This window comes from Hordeum vulgare, chromosome 3H (assembly GCF_904849725.1).
Source record: "Hordeum vulgare subsp. vulgare chromosome 3H, MorexV3_pseudomolecules_assembly, whole genome shotgun sequence".
Classification (NCBI taxonomy): Eukaryota; Viridiplantae; Streptophyta; class Magnoliopsida; order Poales; family Poaceae; genus Hordeum; species Hordeum vulgare.
Genome location: NC_058520.1, coordinates 381,540,142 through 381,560,311, shown reverse-complemented (window position 1 = coordinate 381,560,311; position 20,170 = coordinate 381,540,142). Strand labels below are relative to the sequence as shown.

Genomic DNA, 20,170 nt, shown 5'->3' with positions numbered 1-20,170 from the left:
AACATGCAAGGGATGAACAAGTCTCCCGACGAGTTGTTTGCGATGCTGAAAGTCGCAGAGTTTGAACTCCGTAAAGAGCATCAAGTGTTGATGGTGAATAGGACCACTAGTTTCAAGAGAAACGACAAAGGCAAGAAGGGTAATTCAAAGAAGAGCGGCAAGCCTGTTGCCAATCCGATGAAGAAACCCAAAGTTGGACCTAAGCCTGAGACAGAGTGTTACTATTGCAAGGGTATGGGTCACTGGAAGCGCAATTGCCCCAAGTATCTGGCAGATAAGAAGGCGGCCAAAGAAAAATCAGGTATATTTGATATACATGTTATTGATGTGTACTTAACCGGCTCTCGTAGTAGTGCCTGGGTATTTGATACCGGTTCTGTTGCTCATATTTGCAACTCGAAACAGGAACTGCGGAATAGACGAAGGCTCGCGAAAGATGAAGTGACGATGCGCGTAGGAAATGGTTCCAAGGTTGATGCAATCGCCGTCGGCACAGTTTCACTTCAGTTACTATCAGGATTAGTTATGAACTTGAATCATTGTTATTTAGTGCCTGCGTTGAGCATGAACATTATATCTGGATCTTGTTTATTGTGAGACGGTTACTCTTTTAAGTCAGAGAATAATGGTTGTTCTATTTCTATGAGTAACATCTTTTATGATCATGCACCCAATTTGAGAGGATTGTTCATATTGAATCTTGATAGCGATACACACATACATAACATTGAGACCAAAAGAGTTAGAGTTAACAATGATAGCGCCATATTTTTGTGGCACTGCCGCTTAGGTCATATTGGTGTAAAGCGCATGAAGAAACTCCATGCCGATGGACTTTTGGAGTCACTTGACTTTGATTCACTTGACACGTGCGAACCATGCCTCATGGGCAAGATGACTAAAACTCCGTTCTCCGGAACAATGGAGCGTGCAAGTGACTTGTTGGAAATCATACATACCGATGTGTGTGGTCCGATGAGCGTAGAGGCACGCGGCGGATATCGTTATTTTCTCACCTTCACAGATGATTTGAGTAGATATGGTTATGTCTACTTAATGAAGCACAAGTCTGAAACATTTGAAAAGTTCAAGCAATTTCAGAGTGAAGTTGAAAATCATCGTAACAAGAAGATCAAGTTCCTACGGTCTGATCGTGGGGGTGAATATCTGAGTTTCGAGTTTGGTGCTCACTTAAGACAATGTGGAATTGTTTCTTAGTTGACACCGCATGGAACACCACAGCATAATGGTGTGTCCGAACGTCGTAATCGTACTTTATTAGAGATGGTGCGATCTATGATGTCTCTTACCGATTTGCCGTTATCGTTTTGGGGTTATGCATTAGAAACAGCTGCATTCACTTTAAATAGGGCACCATCAAAATCCGTTGAGACGACACCATACGAACTGTGGTATGGCAAAAGGCCAAAGTTGTTGTTTCTTAAAGTTTGGGGATGCGATGCTTATGTCAAAAAGCTTCAGGCTGAAAAGCTGGAACCCAAAGCAGAAAAGTGCGTCTTCATAGGTTACCCAAAAGAGATAGTTGGGTACACCTTCTATCTCAAATCCGAGGGCAAAGTGTTTGTTGCTAAAAACGGAGCTTTTCTCGAGAAGGAGTTTCTCTCGAGAGAATTGAGTGGGAGGAAGATAGAACTTGACGAGGTTGTCGAACCTCTCATCCCTCTGGATGGTGGCGCAGGGCAAGGGGAAACCTCTATCGTTGCGACGCCGGTTGAGGAGGAAGTTAATGATGATGATCATGAAACTCCGGTTCAAGTTTCTGTCGGACCACGCAGGTCGACGAGACCACGTGCTGCTCTAGAGTGGTACGGTAATCCCGTCTTATCAATCATGTTGTTGGACAACAATGAACCTGCAAATTATGAAGAAGCAATGGTGGGCCCAGATTCCAACAAATGTCTAGAAGCCATGAAGTCCGAGATAGGATCCATGTATGAGAACAAAGTGTGGACTTTGGAAGTACTGCCTGAGGGCCGCAAGGCTATTCAGAACAAATGGATCTTTAAGAGGAAGACGGACGCTGACGGCAATGTGACCGTTTATAAAGCTCGACTTGTGGCAAAGGGTTTTTCACAAGTTCAAGGAGTTGACTACGATGAGACATTCTCACCCGTAGCGATGCTTAAGTCCGTCAGAATCATGTTAGCAATAGCTGCATTTTTCGATTATGAAATCTGGCAGATGGATGTCAAAACGGCGTTCCTTAACAGTTCCCTTAAGGAAGACTTGTATATGATGCAACCCGAAGGTTTTGTCGATCCTAAGAATGCTAACAAGGTGTGCAAGCTCCAGCGATCCATTTATGGACTGGTGCAAGCATCTCGGAGTTGGAACAAACGCTTTGATGAGGTGATCAAAGCATTTGGGTTTATACAAGTGGTTGGAGAATCATGTATTTACAAGAAAGTGAGTGGGATCTCTGTGGCGTTTCTAATATTATATGTGGATGACATATTGCTGATTGGAAACAACGTAGAGTTTTTGGAGAGCATAAAGGATTAATTGAATAAAAGTTTCTCTATGAAGGACCTAGGAGAAGCTGCTTACATTCTGGGCATTAAGATCTACAGGGATAGATCGAAACGCCTGATAGGACTTTCACAAAGCACATACCTTGGTAAAGTTTTGAAGAGGTTCAAAATGGAACAGTCCAAGAAAGGGTTCTTGCCAGTTTTACAAGGTACGAGATTGAGTAAGACTCAGTGCCCAGCAACTGATGAGGATAGAGAGCATATGCGCACCGTCCCCTATGCTTCAGCCATAGGTTCTATCATGTATGCAATGTTGTGCACTAGAACGGACATTAGCCTGGCCATAAGTATGGCAGGTAGGTTCCAGAGTAATCCAGGAGTGGATCACTGGACGGCGGCCAAGAATATCCCGAAGTACCTGAAAAGGACTAAGGAGATGTTTCTCGTGTATGGAGGTGACGAAGAGCTCGCCGTAAAAGGTTACGTCGATGCAAGCTTTGACACAGATCCGGACGACTCTAAGTCGCAAACCAGATACGTATTTATTCTTAATGGGGGTGCGGTAAGCTGGTGCAGTTCCAAGCAAAGCGTCGTAGCAGATTCTACATGTGAAGCGGAGTACATGGCTGCCTCGGAGGTGGCTAAGGAGGGTGTCTGGATGAAGCAATTCATGACGGATCTTGGAGTGGTGCCAAGCGCACTGAATCCAATAACCTTGTTCTGTGACAACACGGGTGCCATTGCCTTAGCAAAGGAACCACGGTTTCACAAGAAGTCTAGACACATCAAACGATGCTTCAACCTCATCTGCGACTACGTCGAAGGAGAGGTGGTAAATATATGCAAAGTGCACACGGATCTGAATGTAGCAGACCCGCTGACTAAACCTCTTCCACGGCCAAAGCATGATCAACACCAGAACTGTATGGGTGTTAGATTTATTACAATGTAATTCGCATGATGATGTGAGGGCTAGATTATTGACTCTAGTGCAAGTGGGAGACTGTTGGAATTATGCCCTAGAGGCAATAATAAATATAGTTATTATTATAATTCCTGTATCAAGATAATCGTTTATTATCCATGCTATAATTGTATTGAATGAAGACTCATTTACATGTGTGGATACATAGACAAAACACTGTCCCTAGCAAGCCTCTAGTTGGCTAGCCAGTTGATCAAAGATAGTCAGTGTCTTCTGATTATGAACAAGGTGTTGTTGCTTGATAACTGGATCACGTTATTAGGAGAATCACGTGATGGACTAGACCCAAACTAATAGACGTAGCATGTTGATCGTGTCTTTTTGTTGCTACTGTTTTTATGCGTGTCAAGTATTTGTTCCTATGACCATGAGATCATATAACTCACTAACACCGGAGGAATACTTTGTGTGTATCAAACGTCGCAACGTAACTGGGTGACTATAAATATGCTCTACAGGTATCTCCAAAGGTGTTCGTTGAGTTAGTATGGATCAAGACTGGGATTTGTCACTCCGTGTGACGGAGAGGTATCTCGGGGCCCACTCGGTAATACAACATGACACACAAGCCTTGCAAGCAATGTGACTTAGTGTAAGTTGCGGGATCTTGTATTACAGAACGAGTAAAGAGACTTGCCGGTAAACGAGATTGAAATAGGTATGCGGATACTGACGATCGAATCTCGGGCAAATAACATACCGAAGGACAAAGGGAATGACATACGGGATTATATGAATCCTTGGCATTGAGGTTCAAACGATAAGATCTTCGTAGAATATGTAGGATCCAATATGGGCATCCAGGTCCCGCTATTGGATATTGACCGAGGAGTCTCTCGGGTCATGTCTACATAGTTCTCGAACCCGCAGGGTCTGCACACTTAAGGTTCGACGTTGTTTTATGCGTATTTGAGTTATATGGTTGGTTACCAAATGTTGTTCGGAGTCCCGGATGAGATCACGGACGTCACGAGGGTTTCCGGAATGGTCCGGAAACGAAGATTGATATATAGCATGACCTCATTTGATTACCGAAAGGTTTTCGGAGTTACCGGGAATGTACCGGGAATGACGAATGGGTTCCGGGAGTTCACCGGGGGGGGGGGGGGGGCAACCCACCCCGGGGAAGCCCATAGGCCTTGGGGGTGGCACACCATCCCTTAGTGGGCTGGTGGGACAGCCCAAGAAGGCCCTATGCGCCATAGGAATAAAATCAAAGAGAAAAGAAAAAAAAGGAGGAGGTGGGAAAGGAAAGAAGGACTCCACCCACCAAACCAAGTAGGACTCGGTTTGGGGGGGGGGAGACCTTCCCCCCTTGGCTCGGCCGACCCCCTTGGGGCTCCTTGAGCCCCAAGGCAAGGCTCCCCCTCTTCCACCTATATATACGGAGGTTTTAGGGCTGATTTGAGACGACTTTTCCAGGGCAGCCCGACCACATACCTCCACGGTTTTTCCTCTAGATCGCGTTTCTGCGGAGCTCGGGCGGAGCGCTGCTGAGACAAGATCATCACCAACCTCCGGAGCGCCTTCATGCTGCCGGAGAACTCTTCTACCTCTCCGTCTCTCTTGCTGGATCAAGAAGGCCGAGATCATCGTCGAGCTGTACGTGTGCTGAACGCGGAGGTGCCCTCCGTTCGGCACTAGATCGTGGGACTGATGGCGGGACTGTTCGCGGGGCGGATCAAGGGATGTGAGGACGTTCCACTACATCAACCGCGTTCACTAACGCTTCTGCTGTACGGTCTACAAGGGTACGTAGATCACACATCCCCTCTCGTAGATGGACATCACCATGATAGGTCTTCGTGCGCGTAGGAAATTTTTTGTTTCCCATGCGACGTTCCCCAATAGAGCCAACTTGTGAGGTCTTTGCTGATCCACTCGGAGCACCAGGTCGCCTGCTTGGAACGTACGACTCCTGACGTGTCGCGCGTGAAAACGCCGCAGATCTTGTTGATAAATGGTTGAGCGAGTCAGTGCCATCTCGTGCTCCTCCTCTAGAAGGTCCACTCCATCTTGCCTTGCTTGTTCTGCTTCAGCTTCGGAGAAGAGTTCGACTCATGGAGCATTGTGAAGCAAGTCACTCGGAAGGACCGCTTCTGCTCCATAAACGAGGAAGAACGGTGATCGTCCTATAGATCTGTTCGGGGTTGTGCGGAGACCCCAAAGCACTGAAGGTAACTCGATGACCCATGCGCCAGCGGCATGTCCCACCTCTCGCAGGAGTCGGGGCTTCAAACCTTGCAGAATAAGTCCATTCGCCCGCTCTGCTTGTCCATTGGATTGAGGATGTGCTACGAAAGCAAAATCCAATCGAATACCTTGGCTTGCACAGAAACCTTTGAATCTGTCCCAGTCGAAGTTTGTTCCGTTGTCCGTGATTATGCTGTGAGTACACCGAATCTGGAGATGATGTCCGTGACAAACTTGATGGCCGTTAGGGCGTCGAGCTTCTTGATGGACTTGGCTTCAATCCATTTTGTGAACTTGTCGACTGCCACCAATAGATGTGTGTATCCTCCTTGGCCTGTCTTGAATGGACCGACTGTATCTAATCCCCATACTGCAAACGGCCAAACAAGAGGGATTGTCTTCAACGCAGATGTCGGCTTGTGGGACTTGTTGGAGTAGAACTGACAGCCCTCACATCGGTCGACCATATCTTTAGCCATCTCGTTCGCCTGCAGCCAGAAGAAACCAGCCCTGAATGCCTTGGCGACGATTGCTCTCGAAGAGGCGTGATGACCGCAGGTTCCTGAGTGAATATCTTCCAGGATTAGCTGCCCCTCCTCTAGGGAGATGCATAGTTGAAGAATGCCTGAAACGCTTTCCTTGTACAATTGGCCATCAATGACAGTGAATGACTTCGACCTGCGGACTATCTGCCTGGCCTAGAGTTCGTCTTCTGGTAATTCCTGCCTCAGGATATATGCAATGATTGGCACAGTCCAATCGGGGATGACAGCAAGAATCTCCATGACCAGATCAACCACAGCAGGTACATCGACTTCAGTCGGATCTGTTGGACTCTTTGGTTGTACTGGTTCCTCTGTAAAAGGATCTTCTTTGACTGAGGGAAGGTGAAGGTGCTCGAGGCAGACGTCACTCGGGATTGGTCTCCGAGTGGATCCGAGTTTTGCCAACTCATCAGCTGCTTGGTTCTTCAGTCTCGGATCTTGGTGAAGTTCTAGACCTTCAAACTTCTTCTCAAGATTCCTCACTGCATTGCAGTATGTGGTCATGGTGGGGTTCCTGACGTCCCACTCTTTCATCACTTGATTGACCACCAAATCTGAATCGCCGTAGACCATCAGGCGACAGACGCCGAGTGAGATGGCCATGCGCAATCCATAGAGGAGAGCTTCATACTCTGCCTTGTTGTTGGAGGAATCGAAGTGTATCTGTAGCACGTACTTGAGTTTGTCGCCCTTTGGCGATATGATCACAAAGCCAGCGCCGGAGCCATTCAACATATTGGACCCATCGAAGAACATTGTCCAATGGGCCGAGTAGATGTGGGTGGGTTGCTGTTGTTCTACCCATTCTGCTATGAAGTCAGCCAGAGCTTGAGACTTAATAGCTTTCTTGGCCTCGAACTTGATATCGGAGTACAGCATCTCCATTGCCCACTTCGCCACTCGGCCTGACGCGTCTCGATTGTGGAGAATTTCTGACAACGGAGCATCAGAAACGACAGACACCGAGTGGTCTTGGAAATAATGGGCGACCTTCTTCGCAGTCATGTAGATCCCGTAGATAAGTTTTTGATAGTGGGCATACCTCTGCTTGGAAGGAGTCAGGACTTCGGAGACGTAGTACACTGGCCGCTGAACTTTGTATGCTTTGCCTTCTTCTTCTTGTTCGACTGTAAGAACAGTACCGACGACTTGATTTGTAGCCGCAATATACAGAAGAAGGGGCTCTTTACTGAGCGGAGCAGTAAGAACCGGCTGGGTGGCAAGTAGGCCTTTCAGGTCGTCGAATGCGACTTGGGCTTCGTCTGTCCACTGGAAAGTATCTGATTTCTTCATGAGTCGGTACAGTGGAAGTGCTTTTTCGCCAAGTCGACTGATGAACCTGCTCAAAGCCGCTAGGCAACCTGTGAGCCGTTGAACATCTGTATTCTGACCGGCCTCTCCATTCGGACGATGGTCCCGATCTTTTCGGGGTTGACATCGATCCCTCGTTCGGAAACGAAGAAACCGAGTAACTTCCCGCTGGGAACGCCGAATGAACATTTGGCGGGGTTGAGCTTGATATCGTACCGACGAAGGTTGGCGAATGTTTCTGCCAAGTCAGTCAGCAGGTCGGAACCTTTGCGTGACTTGACTATGATATCGTCCATATAGGCCTCCACATTCCGACCGATCTGGTCGAGAAGGCATTTTTGGATCATGCGCATAAAGGTAGCTCCTACATTCTTCAAACCGAATGGCATAGTGATGTAGCAGAAGCACCCGAATGGGGTGATGAAGGCTGTTTTTAATTCATTGGGGCCATACAAAAATGACAAACGCTCGCAACCCGCAGTCGAATCGACAATTTGATCTATGCGGGGGAGCGGAAAATGGTCTTTCGGGCAGACCTTATTGAGATGCTTGAAGTCGATGCACATTCGGAGCGACTTGTCCTTCTTGGGCACCATGACAACATTGGCGAGCCACTCTGAGTGGTGAACCTCGCGAATGAAGTTGGCTGCCAGCAGCTTGGCCACCTCTTCCCCGATTGCCTTCCTCTTGTGTGCGGCGGACCGGCGCAGGCGCTCCCGGACGGGCCGAGCGATGGAATCCACATGCAGTCGGTGCTCAGCCAACTCCCTGGGTACACCTGGCATGTCAGAGGGTTTCCATGCGAAGATGTCCCAGTTCTCATGGAGGAATTGGGTGAGCTCGGCTTCCTATTTAGGATCGAGGGTGGTGGAGATGTTCGTCGGGGCAGCAGTGTCGTCCGTCGGGTGGATGCCGACCTTCTTCGTTTCTCCCGCCGACTGGAATGCAGACTCTGAAGCTGGCTTCTTCGAGCGCATCAGGTCGGCGGGGTCGACTGTTTTCTTGTACTCGTCGAGCTCGAGGACGGCCATCTGCTGATCGGCGATTCTTGATCCCTGCTGCAGACACTCTTTAGCTCACTGTCGATTGCCCGTGATGGTGATCACGCCTTTCAGGCCTGGCATCTTCAGCTTCAGGTATACGTAACATGGACGAGCCATGAAACGCGCATAGGCTGGGCGGCTCAGAGTTGCGTGGTAAGCGCTCTGGAAGTCCACCACTTCGAATGTCAGCTTTTCCTTGCGGAAGTTCTTGTCAGAGCCGAAAACGACGTCCAACGCGATCTGGCCGAGTGACTTGGCCTTCCGTCCAGGGACGACTCCATGGAACTGCATGCTGCTCTCGCTGAGTTTGGACATCGGGATGCCCATCCCCTTGAGTGTGTCGGCGTACATGATGTTCAAGCCGCTGCCGCCATCCATGAGGACTTTGCGCAGTCGGACTCCTTCCACCACCGGGTCGACGACCAGAGCCTGTCTCCCCAGGGTGGGTACATGGGCCGGATGATCCGACTGGTCGAAGGTGATCGCAGTCTGAGACCATTTGAGGAACTTGGGGTTTGTAGGGGTGGCCATGTTCACCTCCCTGTTCACCAGCTTCAGTCGACTCTTGCTCTCAACGTCAGCAAAAATCATGAGTGTTGCATGGACTTGGGGGAACGGATCCTCCTTATCCTCTTCATCCTGTTCGTTGTCCTTTTCACTCGGTTGCCCTTCGCCGAACCCCTGGATCAGGAGGTGACACTTTCGAGTGGTATGCTTTGGATATATGGGGTTGCCTTCTTCGTCCGTCTTCGTATGAACCGGACATGGCTGGTCCAGGATGGGATTGTTGAACTGCTTCTTCTTGGGGGTAAACTGCGCCTTCCCTTTGCCCTTGAACTTAGCATTGGTCACAGCTGCAGCTTCCGCCTGCGGAGTGGATGGAGCTTTCTGCTTCTGCTTCCGAGTGTTACTCCCATCTCCATCACCGACTGTCTTGTGCTTGCCGCTTCCGATGCGGTCCTCTTCTTCGCCATTTGCATAGCGTGCTGCTATCTCCATCATCTTGCTCATGGAGATGTCACCTGTTCGGCCGAACTTTAGGTACAGATCCCTGTACCACACGCCTGCCTTGAAGGCGCAGACTGCTTGATGCTCGGTGACGTTCTCCACCGTGTGGTAGAGAGTTGTCCAACGCTGAATGAAGTCACGTAGGGGCTTATTCTGCTTCTGGACGCAATGCTGGAGGTCCACGAGGCCCGCAGGGCGCTTGCACGTCCCTTCGAAGGTCCTGATGAACACTCGGGCCAGATCTGCCCAACTGTAGATGCTTGAGGGGGCCAACTGATTCAACCATGCCCGCGCCGAGCCGTCGAGCATCAGAGGGAGGTGCTTCATGGCGACATGGTCGTCCCCCCCTCCGATCTAGACTACCACTCGGTAGTCATCCAGCCATGTTTCTGGCTTGGACTCTCGTGTAAACTTGCCGATTCCCGTCGCCAATCGGAAGTTGGGCGCGATGTTAGCCGAACGGATGACTCGACTGAAACACTCGGGGCCGGACATGATGGTCCTGCTTCCACTCGGACGGTCCATATCGTAACCATCGCAGTGGGCTCGACCCCTGTCGACCCTTCGCTGGGCGATACGCCCTCTTGCGTCAGGCCTTGGGTCGTAAGTGTCGCCGACTGAACGCCGATCATCATGAAGTTGGGGCCCGTAGGGCCCACCCCGCAGAGGGGTGCGTGAACGGCGATGGTCTTCGTGATTTATGGAACGGTTGCCTCCCCTGTGCCGCTGCTGGGAGCCAGGGCTGTGAACTGACCGATGCGTATTCGCATGAACATAACTATTGTGGATCCTGTTGTGCGACTGGGAGACTATCGAATTCTGCTGCTGCGCCATGTGCAACAGGGCGCGGATTTGCTCGATCCCTCTACCAGCCTCTGAATCAGTCGGCTGGACGGAATCGGCGATCTTGGCAGCCGCAGCCAAGTTGAGGAGGGGTGTACGGAACAACTCCACGTTGCTCCGCCGAGTGTGTTGACTGGCAGAACGGCGAGGTGGACGTCGCGCGCCGGACGTTTCGCCGACCTCGTGCTCGTTCCGGCCAGCTTGACGGGGGTCTTCATGAGAATTGGCCATGTGTACTTCTGCTGCAGGCCCGCGACCCGCGTACTCGGAAGGAAACTCAGTCGGAACCGAGTCCGAGTGCTGGGACAGCGGGGCAACCACAATAGACTCTAGAACCGCCACTTGTGAAGACGCGTTCTGACGCGCCTGGGCATGTTGCACCCAACGCTGGAGCCGCGGACGGCGAGACTGCTTGTTGCGGCACGTGATGATGGTGAAGATCGACACCGGAGCCGACTACTGGAGAAGAAGAATGCCGCGGGCGCTGGCACGGAAGTGCGTAGCCCCACGATGGGGAAGCGCCTCGACGTCGAGAGGAGCATCCCGAAGCCACGCCGAATCGTCGAAGATGAAGGAGAGAGCGCCGAAGAAGATCTGATGACCCATGCTCGAATCTCCACCGGACGACATGACGAAAGGAAGTAGTCGCAAACTCGCTGGAAGTCGCTTGGACGCCTGCCCCACGGTGGGTGCCAACTGTCGTGGGTATAAGCCTGACAGTAGATGTGTAGGGTACGAAAAGGATGGGCAGAGTCCCAGCTACGGCGAGGTTGTATGAGTTCAGGCCCCTCTACGGTGGAGCTAATAGCCCTACGTCTCAGTGCTCTGGGAGGTTGTTGTCGAGTGGAATATGGAATACAATGATTTGCTAACCCCTGCACCAGCGGGGAAGGGTGGCTTATATAGAGTGCGCTGCCCTCCACAACGGTTCTGATACAGGGGTGGAGTAGTGGCGATTGAATGCATACATTACAGGTAACACACGTCCTAAATGCTAATAAATGCACCTGGAAACGTACGACCGTTTCCCTCCAGGGGGTTACGATGTATGGAGTGGAATCCAGTCGGTTAGTTTGATATTCTCCGAATGCTAGTCTCCGACTGGGTGGTCGAGGGCCTGTTACCGACTGGATGATGGAAACTCCTTAGTTCAGTCGGAACTGACTAAGGGCCTTGTCCCTTATAGGGGGTAGTCCTTGGGTAGGACTTACAGGGCAGGCCTATGACCCTACCCTAGGACTATAACCCCATCAATAAGTATTTCCCTCAGTTTGTTGAGAACCAAGGTATTCATCTTGTAGGAGGAACAAGCAAGGCCCCAATAGTAGTACCTACACAAATAATCAAATACTTGCACCCAATGCTATGAAGGGGTTATCAATCCCTTCAGAGTTATTTGCAAGTATGAGATCTAGTAGAGATAGATATAAAGATTGCGGAAACAAAATTAAATAAATTGCAGAAAAGTATTTTTGGTTTATAGATCTGAAAATATAATATGGAAAATAGACCCGGGGGCCATAGGTTTCACTAGAGTCTTCTCTCATAAAGGAAAATAATACGGTGGGTGAACAAATTACTGTCAAGCAATTGATAGAAAAGCGAATAATTATGAAGATTTCTAAGGTAATGATTATGCATAGAGGCATCACATCCGTGTCAAGTAGACCGAAATGATTCTGCATCTACTACTATTACTCCACACATCGACCGACTCCTACCTGCATCTAGAGTATTAAGTTCATGAAGAACAAAGTAACGCATTAAGTAAGATGACATGATGTAGAGGGATAAACTCAAGCAATATGATGAAAACCCCATCTTTTTATCCTCGATGGCAATAATACAATACGTGCCTCTCTACCCCTACTATGTCACTGGGTGAGAACATCGCAAGATTGAACCCAAAACTAAGCACTTCTCCCATTGCACGAATTACCAATCTAGTTGGCGAAACCAAACTAATAATTCAAACAGATTTGCAAAGATATGAAATCACGCATATAAGAATTCAGAAGAGACTCAAATAATATTCATAGATAATTTGAAAATAAACTCACAATTCATTGGATCTCGACAAACACACCGCAAAAGAGTATTACATCGGATAGATCTTTATGAAGATCATGAAGAACATGGTATTGAAGATCAAAGTGAGAGAAGAAGCCATCTAGCTACTAGCTATGGGCCCATAGGTCTATGGTGAACTACTCACGCTTCATCGGAGGGGCAATGGAGTTGATGTAGATGCCCTCCGTGATCAATTCCCTCTCCGGAAGATTACCGGAAAAGGCTCCCACATTGGATCTCACGGGAACAGAGGCTCCCGACGGCGGAAAAGTATTTGCGTGGCTCTTTTTGGCGATACGGGAATATTTGGGAATTTATTGGCCAAATAATAGGGTTAGGAGACTTGCAGGGGGCCCATAAGCCAGGGGCACGACCACCCCCTAGGGCGCGCCTTGCAAGCTTGTGGCCTCCCGGCAGATGCCTTGATCCCTACTCTAAGTCTGCTCGGTGTCTTCTCGTCCAAGAAAAATTGTTTTGGAGATTTTGTTTTGTTTGGACTTCGTTTAATATTCCTTATCTGCAATACTCAAAGACGTGGAAAAAACACAACCTGGCACTAGGCTCTAGATTAATAGGTTTGTCACAAAAATAACATAAAACAACATATTAATGCATATAAAACATCCAAAACAGATAATATAATATCATGGAACAATAAAAAATTATAGATACGTTGGAAACGTATCGGCATCCCCAAGCTTAATTCCCCTCGTCCTTGAGTAGGTGATACGTCCCAAACGTATCTGTAATTTCTGCTTGTTCCATGATCTTTTGGGTGACATTGTTATAGGTTTTCCTACACTTTTATATCATTTTACACATATTTGGAGTAACCTACTAACTCAGTGCACCTAGTGCCAGTTTCTGTTTGCTTATGTCTTTTTGAGGCACTTTTACCCAATTTTCCGAAGCCCGAAAAATCCCGAGAAAAATATATAAAAAAAATCAGTGTACAGGAAGCTTCCATATCACCGAAGATGGGCCACAGGGGGGCCACGGGCCGCCCAGGCGACCTATGGGCACAATCTACCCCCTGGCCGCTAGAAGAGGCTGCCTGGGTGGGTCCGACCTCCTCCGGTGCCCTCCTTTCTCCTATATTTACCCCTTGATGAGGAAAACCCTATAGGGGATCCAGTATCGTGAATTTCTCCATCGTTTCACCGCCGCAACGCTTCCGAGATCGGGAGCGTCAGGAGACCACTTCCCGGCACCCTGCCGGAGGGAGGATTGACCTCCGGGAGCTTCTCCACCGCCATGGACACTTCCCAGACCTGCCGTGAGTAGTCCTCCTTGGACCATGGGTCCATGACCATTATCTGTGTGATGTCTTCTCTCCAATCTTGTGCTTCAATGGTTAGTCCTTGTGAGCTGCCCTACATGTTCAAGGCATCTATGTAATTCTCTTGCTATTGCTATGCTCGGTTTATTGGGATCCGACGGATTATGAGATTATGTTCAGATTGTTATGGGTTATATATTTTATCCTTTTATATTATGTTCCTTAGTGATTCATGCATGTTCTCCGTTGCTATTTATTTCTTTGGCCGAGTAGTAGATTGTAACTCCAAGAGGGAGTGTTATGCATGATGGTGGGTCCATGCCCCTCGATGTCTAGCTTGAGTGACAGAAAAATGAGACTAGGGGATGTGCTGTTGCCACCAGGGAGAAAACAACGGTGCTTGTGACCACGGTTGTAAGGATTGTTTACCTTACACAAGTTCGTTAATGCAGTTGTCCGTTGCTTTGAGTTTACACTTTGGGTGGGGCTCGAACTTAATACCGGTGAGATGTTCTGGATAGATATCTCAAGGTGGATGATTAGTAAGTAGATGCTGATGAATAAACAGTCTACTTGTCTTGGCGTACTGCCCATTACTATTGAGCCTCTAACTATCAAGTAGCATAATTAGCATTGCGGTGCGTTCATAATTCTGTCAATTGCATAACTGTAATTTGTTTACCCAAGCATAGTTGTTTATCGTCTTTTGGAAGAGAGACATCACTAGTGAACATCACGTGACTCCGGTCCATATCACCACCATCGTTTACACCGCCATTATTTACCGTTTCATTTACTTCTCCGTTGCAATTACTTTTACTTTTCCCGCTTGTGTTTTGATTTTGCAAACTACAAGGCCGGAGAGATTGACAACCTCTCTGTACTCATTGGGGGCAAAGTTATTTGTTGTGTGTGCAGGTCCACGTCTTCTGCTAGCGTCACACTACTAGGAAAAGGCTTGCTAATGGCGCACCATTTTTTGCTACTAATGACGCACTATAGGTGCGCCACTAGCATCACGCCATTAGATTTTTTTACTAATGGCGCACTACAAGTGCGCCATTAGTATCTGGTATACTAATGGCGCACCAGGTAGTGCACCATTAGTATTGCTCACGGTGCGCCATTAGTATCTGGTATACTAATGGCGCACCAGGTAGTGCGCCATTAGTATATATCCTCGTGCGCCATTAGTATAGATCCCGGTGCGCCATTAGTATAGATACTGGTGCGCCATTAGTATATATCCTGGTGCGCCATTAGTATAGCTTATGGTGTGCCATTAGTATGCCTCCCAGGGCCATATTTACCCATATGCTCTGGCTTACTAATGGCGCACTAGTGTGCTGAGTGATGCGCCAATAGTATGAATATTAGGTATTTATTTTATTTTTTCTGATATTTGCACAGATTACAAAATATATTATTGCATAGAATATAGATAGCACAACATATAAACAACAGATTTATCGAATACAATAGAAGATTAGTCTCCGAATACAATTCATCATATTAGTCTCCGAATTTAAAATACCGAACAAAGTTAGAACATTACAAGTCTCGAGACCGCGAGTAGCGAGTTTGTCTTCACATTACAAGTCGATATGACCATCTAAACTACCATCACATAGAAGAGAGCTTTGGTCATCACGATGAGCATAATCACAATGAAACGGGTCTTCATCCGGTTCCTCCAACGCTCCCTCCTCTCTCCCGCTAGATAGCGCGCGTATCTAACTTCCGCCTCCGCCCTTGTGGTGTACCCTTTGTAACTGTTACCGCTGAATCGGTGAACCTGTCTCCGACACTCCTCCCAGTCGTCGTAGACTCCGGGAACCTTACCCTTGTACACGACATACGACGGCATCTCTATGCACTAGCCAAACAAAACGTTAGTACCAATTCACAGAGACATACAAGAACTAGCATGAATAACTGACCTTTGAAGCATCTTCACATGCTTGTTCCAGCACTTCAAGTTGAGCTCCCCAACCAACAAGTGTTATATCACTTCCTTTGCGGATCACCTAAAGTATAAAGATTGCATAAATATTTTTGGGTTCCCTCGTCACAAAAACAATACGCAGGATGGAGATATACGCACTTCCGCCTGGGATAAAGGCATCATATAGTCCCCCTCAGGAACTTCTTCAACAGACAAACGGTACAGTCACTGTTAAGAGAGGAAAGCTGCTTGTAAGAGCTTTCCAAATAATCAATTCAATATTGTCCATCAGCTGTTCTCTTGCGCTTATTCTACCAGATGGATATATACGAGTCTTAACCAACTGAGAAACTTCTTTCAAATTTTTGCTCTACCTTTGGCTCGAAAAAGATGACTGGGTTTGGGTCACGAATGCTGGCCAGCAAAAGTCCCTTGGCCTCACGTGGACTCCGAGGTATGACAACCTGAAATAGCATTTTTCTTAGTACTCAGGAAACAAGAACATAAATTTCTGTACACAATTTCAGAAATGTCGTAGAGCGTCAAACAGGAGTACTAGAAAATGATGCTTGATATTGTTATACTACCTCATTTTACAAATAAAAATCTTAGTCAACTAGGCAATGTGGTTTCCACTTGTATCCTAACTATTTACTGTAAATGATTACAAATATTGGCAGAGAGCGTTAGATATACAGACTAACCTTCAGGCCAGGAACATGGCAGAAGAAAGCCTCTGGTGACTGTGAATGGTAGTGACCACCATGTCCAATAGCTCCATATGGAGATCGAATTGTTAAACCTAGAAAATAAGGGATGACAACTTCTGGATGTTTCACTATTAAACAACATGAAAATCAGCATGGGACATGGAACGATCCCTTTCAAAATGGGAAACAGTTATTTTTTTCTGCAGGGAAAAATGGTTACCTCCATAGTTAAATTCATTTCCACTTCGGTATCTGAATTTAGCGGCTTCGTTGACAATCTGCATCAGAAGTGGTATGAACAGGTTGGAACAAGACATTGATCAAATTTATATAAATTGAGTCAACTTGACAATGTTCAAGAACTAAAATGGTTTTATAACTGAACGCGACAGTGACAATGCAGAGTCCAGAGTCCACTAAGAAAGCGAAGGTCCAATAATCTCGGGCAACAAGTAGACAAGGTACTTCCATCAACTAAGATAACACAGTAATATAATGCAGTCTATATAGCAACCATTTAAAAGTGTCTACTGTCCATAAGGAAAGAACTCTTGTAGGTAAAATAATCCTGAATGGAATCAGAGACATACCTGATCAAATGATGGAAAGATATAATCTGCAAACTGGATTTCAGCAATAGCTCTATTGTCCTGCATGTTGAAGATAAGAAAATAATATGAGGCTTCTACTTCTCTTGGACCTGTTATTATCTGTAAATAGCATAAGTGAGTATGAAGGGAAACTATATGAGCCGCAGAAGCAAATGTACAAGATCGTAATTCTCTCCCCAAGGGAGAACTAACATGACAAGGAAAGCACAAAGCAGCACTACTATTTGGCTCCTTATTGTTATTACCCAAAGGAACCCAACCAAAAATTCCAGGATCATCAACAAGCTGGAAACTTGACAGCGAAACACTGCCCTAGCTGCATCACCGGTACAGTTATTTATTCATTATATAAGTAGCGCCAGTTTTTCTCAACCGCGTCCACACAGTCCTGATATGGCTAGGTTGACATAGGCAGAAGATAACATATGTCTCAACCGCGTCGGTGACCTGGACACTCCCTGTGAGAAGGTGTCGCTAGCGTTGGTGAAACAAGCGGTTGCCAACTTGTAGGTTCCCATTAGTTCCACTTAATCTGTAGACAGACACCTGGTTAGCACTTGGCAATAAAAGAGACATGTTGAACCAGAGTACACGTGATCAAATAAACTAGAGAATGTTTTTGTGATTCTGAAGTACATGCTTAGAGCAAAACTGCAGCTAATTATTTCTTGTGTTGCGGTAGTTAGAGATTATTTTGAGGTGCAAGAAGTCATACCCATTGATGTCTCAGAATATGCACACGCGAGGATGCTAGAGCTGTGAAATATCATGTCGTCGTCGATGCGTTGCTGCCTGCTGCTGCGGGACGCACGGAGGACGTGGATGAGTCTCTTGGTGTAGGTTGCAAGCATGCATAAACACTCCTCGGCATCAGGTGGCGAGGGACGGGAGAGCCGGTTAGTTGCCACTCTGCTCTGAAGTTGAGAGGCCATGCCTTGTTAGCTAGCAATAGGATAATGTTTAACTGCAGAATTTGGTAAGCAATCTATTTCTGACGCAGTAAAAATCACAGAGAATAAAAAAAGTAAAACATACCAGCATCGATCCTAGAGTCCTGGCTTCAGAATAGAACGACATTTTAAGCATTTGAATTTATGTTTGGACAGTTTGGTTTTTATGCAGGCAGAAGAAAACTGAAAAAATAGAAATGAATCAATGCGATGCTTATTTTATAGGAAGAAGAGAAAAAATCAATTGTTGTGGCTCATTAAAGCACCTAATTTGCTTCATGGTGAACTAGGAAAATTCAGGATGCAATTGATCTGTCGATCCTCTTGGAAAATGACAGTACTTTCTTCTTTGAAGAATCCACAAGGGGATGAACCCCACGCAATGAAGACATCGATGAAGATGGTACCGACTGCCTATCATCCAGAGCAGTCATGATACACTTTGAATGATGACTTCTTCCATGTTTAGGTTGACATATTGACAGGGATGACCTGAATGATTAAACAAAGTTCACAAGTCACAAGAAATTGTAATGGAAGTCCCGAAATCCAGCATATGGTATGTTGGACTTGCACATTTGGAGGAAAGAATGTCCGACTTGCTCACCATTGGAATTTGTGGTCAAATGCAGGAGGAGGCAGCTTCGTCAAACACACGGTTGAGACATATGTTATCTTCTGCCTATGAACGGATTCCGGTCCCAACACTAGCCGAAAATCCACACGGTTGCAGATCTAGGTGGCGCGCGCCGGCGCGCCTAGAATCTCTGGAGTTGGGGATGCTCGTACCTCAGAAACCAAGCCAATCGCCGGAATTGCGGGCGGTGTCGATGCAGTACGCACGGGAGCAGGGCCGGATGAGGAGCGTGCCGGAGCCAGCCAGCGAAGCGGGGGGTGAGCCGGCGGGCGCGCGGTGACGGGGAATGCGGAGGCGACGGGCCAGACGCTGAGGAGAAGGAGTGGGCGGAGCCGGCGGGCCGGTGCAGCGCAGCGACGCGGGCTCGGCCGCAGACACGGCAGGAGTGGCGGGGCCGAGCCGGCACGAGCGGAGGCGCGCACGCAGAGGCCGGGAGCACGCCGCAGCGCGACAGCTGGGCTGCGCGCAGGCACAGCGGAGCGGGGGGGTCTGGGGGACGGGATCCGGGGCAGGCACTGTCCGTTAACAATGGCGCGGAGCGGTGCGCCATTAGACTTTTTTGATAGCAATGGCGCATCCCCATGCAATGCGTCATTAGTAATTTTTTTTTATATAGCAATGGCGCATTTCACATAGGTGCGCCATTAATAATTTTTTTTTGGATAGCAATGGCGCACCCCAAAGAGGTGCGCCATTAGTAATATTATTATTTTTGGATAACAATGGCGCTCGGGGGGGAGGGAGGGGGTGTGTGGTGCGCTCGGCCGATTCTGTTCGGGGGAACCGAGCAAGGAGACAGGGGAGGGTGCGGGGGGTCGTCGGCGGCGATGGAGCGGGGGAGGGTGCGGGGGGTCGTCGGCGATGGTGGAGCAGGGGAGGGTGCGGGAGGTTGTCGGCGGCGGTGGAGCGGGGGAGGGTGCGGGGGGTCGGCGGCGGCGGTGGAGCGGGGGAGGGTGTGGGGGGTCGGCGGCGGCGGTGGAGCGGGGGAGGGTGCGGGGGGTCGGCGGCGGCGGTGGAGCGGGGGAGGGTGCGGGGGGTCGTCGGGGGCGGTGGAGCGGGCCGGGGAGGGTGCGGGGGGTCGGCGGCGGCGGTGGAGCGGGGCAGGGTGCGGTGGGTGCTCGGCGGCGGTGGAGCGGGGGAGGGTGCGGGGGGTCGTCGGTGGCGGTGGAGCGGGGGGAGGGTGCGGGGGGGTACTCGGCGGCGGTAGAGCGGGGGAGGGTGCGGGGGGTGCTCGGCGGTGAGGGTGGTGGTGCGCCATTAGTAGTTCTGCAAAAAAAAATTATAGTAGTGACGCACCACCTACATATGCGCCATTAGTAACCCTGGTTACTAATGGCGCACATCCTCTGGTGCGCCATTAGTAGTTCTGCAAAAAAAAAAATAGTAGTGGCGCACCAAAAACAGATGCGCCATTAGTAACACTGGTTACTAATGGCGCACTAGCTGTGGTGCGCCATTAGTAGTTTGCAAAAGAAAAAAAAATTATAGTAGTGGCGCACTACTAACGGATGCGCCATTACTAAGCAGGTTACTAATGGCGCACCAGCT

The 20,170-nt window shown here is 48.4% G+C and overlaps 1 long non-coding RNA gene across 9 annotated transcripts; it reads right to left on the bottom strand.

Moving 5' to 3' along the window:
- Positions 1–15,598: 15,598 nt before the first annotated feature.
- On the bottom strand, positions 15,599–18,977 carry LOC123439987. 9 transcript variants are annotated; one of them, XR_006630245.1, is made up of 10 exons: positions 18,593–18,976; positions 18,252–18,477; positions 18,071–18,168; positions 17,015–17,949; positions 16,645–16,702; positions 16,419–16,516; positions 16,089–16,178; positions 15,874–15,942; positions 15,710–15,796; positions 15,599–15,638 (listed from the first exon to the last, which is right to left on the bottom strand). It is a non-coding gene; the product is annotated as an uncharacterized LOC123439987 (long non-coding RNA). The 9 variants fall into 9 exon arrangements; XR_006630244.1 differs by having other exon boundaries at positions 15,609–15,645; XR_006630243.1 differs by having other exon boundaries at positions 15,613–15,796; positions 17,015–17,567; positions 17,751–17,949; positions 18,593–18,973.
- Positions 18,978–20,170: the final 1,193 nt, after the last annotated feature.